At 34.7% G+C, this 4,616-nt stretch overlaps 1 long non-coding RNA gene across 1 annotated transcript in view; it reads left to right on the forward strand.

Annotated features, from left to right (window-relative positions):
* LOC102012428 overlaps positions 1 to 916 on the forward strand; it is a 7,031-nt gene extending 6,115 nt beyond the window's left edge. Inside the window, exon 3 of the long non-coding RNA XR_260463.2 lies at positions 327 to 916. This is a non-coding gene — a long non-coding RNA (uncharacterized LOC102012428). The remainder of the gene's footprint in view (positions 1 to 326) is intronic.
* Positions 917 to 4,616: the final 3,700 nt, after the last annotated feature.

Consider the following 4,616-nt stretch of genomic DNA (forward strand, 5'->3'; position numbering starts at 1 on the left):
AAAAATGAGAATATTCTATTACAAATGGGACTTTGTTTCCTAGTATAGAAAATATATATAAAAAAAGAAAATATAGTTGAGACTCATATTGATTATTTCCATCAAAGAAATCCCATTACTTTTTAGTCACATACACATTAATAGAATTGTGTTTTCCAAAATTGATCACATACTTAATGTTTTTTTCAACTGTTCTCATAAATCAGGACACAATCTAAGATTAAATTTTAGGAATTTGAGCTTGTCTTTAGATTTACACCAAATTTTTTTTTTCACTTATTTGGTCTGAGTTAAGGACTTCAGGTGAACTCTTGATGTCTCTCTAGGTGTCCTGTGACTGATCTGGCTGATTGTCCTTAGTTATCTGCTCATGACACTCAAACCTGGCTGGCAGTTTAACAGGAACACAAGGCAAGTCTCTCAGAAGATTTACCTTTAGTAAAAAGAAAGAAAAGGATAAAAGCCCAGGAATAACAAATGTCCTTACCTTCTAAATCACCAAACAAAATCTTTCTCAATAATTTCTTATTGGGAACCTCTATGATCCCAGAATTTTAAAGGACACCTTGGAGTGGGTCCTTAAGAGTCTACCCTCCATGATGAGAAGGCAAAAATAACTATAGCACAAAATATTAGGTACCATGAGCACAGAAGGAAAGAATGACTAAATCTCTTTGGAAGCCACAGGAAGCTTTGCAGCGCAGGTGATATTTGAGCTGGGTGTTGAAGGATGAGTATACACTTATTTATATCCTACTCATTCCAAAAGGATTTAAGGTGCCTTGCGGGATTTGACTAGACAGTAGGGGAGTTGAATAGCCTTTCAGGCACTGAAAGTGCCAAACAGCAGAGGTGTGAAAGGGCACAGTGTGCTTAGCAAGAAGGATATTCTGAGGGCAAACACATACAGCATACATTTGAGCCTGAGGGAAGCAAGGCGGACAGCATCATTTATCTGTAGTATCTTCTAGCAATGGTTTTCAAACTTGAGCAGGCATCAGAATCCCCCAGAGAGCTTTCAAACGCACAGCTCATTGGGCCTCATCCCCACAGATTTTGATTCTGAAGATCTAATTTTGATTCTTTTAGAGACAGACAGATAAGAATTTACCTGTCTCACAAATTCCCAAGTGGTGCTGGTGCAGCTGGTCTGGAGGTCAGACTTTAAAAACAACTTTCAGATTTGTGGATTTTGTTTCATGGCCAATTAGAAATCCTGGAATGTTTATAGTTTGAGAAAGAAATAGATTTGGATTTAGAAAGTTTAAAAGAAGCTATGAGGAGAATCATGAAATGAAACCATTTAGTAGATTATTTCACATATCCAAGAAACAGAGTAAATGAGCCTGAACTCATTTGAGGAAAAATAAAACAGACTTGAAAATGTCTAAAGCAGTAAGATTATTTGGAATTACTGACTATGGAAAACAAGTGAAAAGGAAGGCATTCAGCATGTTGAAATTGTGTTCCAGGGATGGGGATATACTTTTATTTTGGTATCCATCTTGCCTTTTGGAACCAATTAATGGCAAGTACCAATGTACCCCTGTATTGGATTAACCAGGTGATCCCCCAATTCAGCAGCACACAGCGTTTTAGAAAACAGGCTATTGTAGATTTCCACGATAGTCCACAGTATGTGTCTGAGATGCAGAGTATACTTGCATCTTCGCTCTTACCCTTTCTTCTATTTACTCGTCCCAAGCTCAGTTTGCAGAGCCAGTTTCTCTTCCATGCATGCTTCACTTCTACTTTTTCAAATAAATTTGGCCACTGCTAAACAAAATATAACAAAACGTGATGAGGAAAGGACAGACAGAGAATAGAAGGAGGGAAGCCATGTGAAAACTGAAGCTGAAGTTCACATGATGTGTCTACAAGCCAGGAAATGCATAGAGCTACCAGAAGATAGCACAGCTTATGAATTCTACTCTAGTGTTTTCAGAGAAAAAAGGACCCTGGATTTTAGACCTCTGAACTTCAGCACTGTGAGAAATACAGATTTTGCCACAGTTTGTTGTAATTTGTTAAGGCAGTGGTAGGAAATTAGCTTAGCTACCTAATAAAAGTTGACAATGAAGATGAAGAAGCTGGACATTCAGATACAAAAGGAATAATGTGTTTTCCTATGAAATAGTGACAAGCATAGAATATTAATGTAATGTGCCAATTCAGAGTACAGGTAAAAATGGGGGAACATAGTCCGCTAATAGTTTCATTGTCTCCTTTGGAAATAGAGCTATACGTAGACAACACTGATTCATTGAGAAAAGAAAAGGAAATTTCATGTAAGTTGGTAAGCTATGTGGGGATGAGAAAATCGCCCACTGAGTTGTTGCACAAATGAGTCTGATCATCTAAAAAAAATCAGAAACATGAAGAATGATAAAAATATATGGTAAACATTTAAATTTTAAAAATTTGTTCAATTTTAAAAATTTTAAAAATATAAATTTTAAAAAATGTATATTCCACTTATCCCATCTGTCTTGCCACTTTCTGAGAAAGTTCTGGCAGTCTTTTCTCCATGTCTTTATGAAGTATGATCAAAAAATGGCTACCAAGGACCATCCAACAGAAAGGTAAATGTTTGTATAAACTCGGAATGCCCTCATTCACCCTATTCACTTTATTTGTCACAATGCAGCTTCTTGCTCTTCCCTAAAGTCAAAATGACCAAGAAAGGTAAACACTTTTAATCTATTTAGGACCTCAAGGAAGCCATGACAGCACATCTAAAAACACGAAAAAGGACTTCCACAAAGTGGCAAGAATGATGGGATAAGTGTGTTCAAAGCAAGGAGTATTTTGAGGGGATTAATGGCAAGGTGTCTGTTAGTGCAATAAATTTAAAAAAATATATTATACAGTCACTGTATTTTTGTATCACACCTCATACAATTTGTCCCTCATGATACTTTCCACTGGTAAAATTAATAGAAACTATTTTTAAAATGGTCACTTGTCTTTCTAAAACAAGTCACATTATTAAAATTTCTTTAAATAAAATATTCACTTATTGTAACACACAATCTCAGTTCACCAGCCCTTCTGTTTGGGAACAATGTGGTTCCCAAACAAAAGTGTTCCATAAAATTTTGCTTTTGTTCAGCAATTCTGCATCAGGTGGTGAGTATGACCAGGGTCATCTTCCCCAGAACCATGGGACAAATTAAGTTCATGAACTGAGGTACTGATGTATTTAGTTACATTCTATCAACCATTATTTGATGACTTGAATATACCAGAAAGAATTTGAAAGCATAATTGTAAATATTAATCATAATGAAGGAATATTGTAATGTGAAAAGGAGAGGCTATCTTAAAGGGGCAAATACTTCATGTACATTTTAGTAATATCTGTTACATTAAGAGTTAGGCTCCAATAAATCATATGAGTACTCTTAACATGATACTTATTCATTTTTCTTCTTGAAAAACTTACCTCAAAAAAGTTCATAAAATAAAGGAGAATTTGGCTTGAATGAATTAACAAATAATGAATGAATGCAGAAAATACTATTGCTTTGCACAAAATCTACTTTAACGTTGAAAATAATATGGCTTAATATTTTTCAGTTTGCACCAAAAAATTCTGGACCAATCTCCTTTTTTTTTTTTTTTTTGGTTTTTCTCCAGTACCGGGAACCGAACTCACGACCTTGCACTTGCCAGGCAGGTGCTTTTGCCGCTAAGCTAAATCCCCAGCCCCTCCAATCTCCTTTTCAATAAACAAGAAATTAAAATTATTATGGATCTGGACTTCTTTTCCTATATCTTTATTGCCTTAGAATTAAGTTGATGGAATAACATTCCCTTTAACCTGAATTATTCCTTTAATTCAGAGTAAGTTAGAAAATCTAATGAGGAGAATGTTTCTAGGTAGGCATTTGTGTATAATTCTTTCTCATATACCTACTTTATAAAACACATTTTAAAAATATTTTCACAGCCTATAAATAAAGGAACTTTTTCAAAATTACATCTGCACTGGAGCCATTCCTCAGATTAAAGCCAAGAAATGAAAAATCAAACTTGTCTCCTGATCCCATAGAAATATTATAGTGATTATTACTCCTTGGAATGCACTAGACTTCTATATGAATAATATAAAACTTATTTTAGATTAGTTTCATGTTGTTGGTGTAAAATACAGAGTTACGCTAAAGAATATGTTTCCTGGTGTTGCATATAAACTATAAAACAGTACAGGATCTATTGTCTAAGTCATTTCTAAATTTTAATTTAAAACCTAGGGCCCTTATTAGATTCTTTCACTGAGGACAGGGGTGAGCAGAACCCTCCTGAATTACTTAGGACAAAGTCATGTGGAAGAGTCCTTGTACTTCTGGCTAATCCTCTAGTCAGGTAGGCAAATAGAGCTACTATTCTAAACATATAATGCAATCAAAGTCACTATAAGGAAGAAACATTTACAGTCACGTTAAGCAACTATAGTCTTTGTGAAAAAGACGAATTGAGTGAGTCACTGAAATAATCTGATCTGAAGTTTTAAAACTAAGTTTGTGAAATTACATTTGTGTTTAAGTGCCTAAGTGTTTACTATGATTTCAAAATGCCACGTGGTGTTTACTAGTTTATTAGTAGAAACTTGG

Source organism: Chinchilla lanigera, unplaced genomic scaffold (genome assembly GCF_000276665.1).
Source record: "Chinchilla lanigera isolate Chin_1 unplaced genomic scaffold, ChiLan1.0 scaffold00016, whole genome shotgun sequence".
Classification (NCBI taxonomy): Eukaryota; Metazoa; Chordata; class Mammalia; order Rodentia; family Chinchillidae; genus Chinchilla; species Chinchilla lanigera.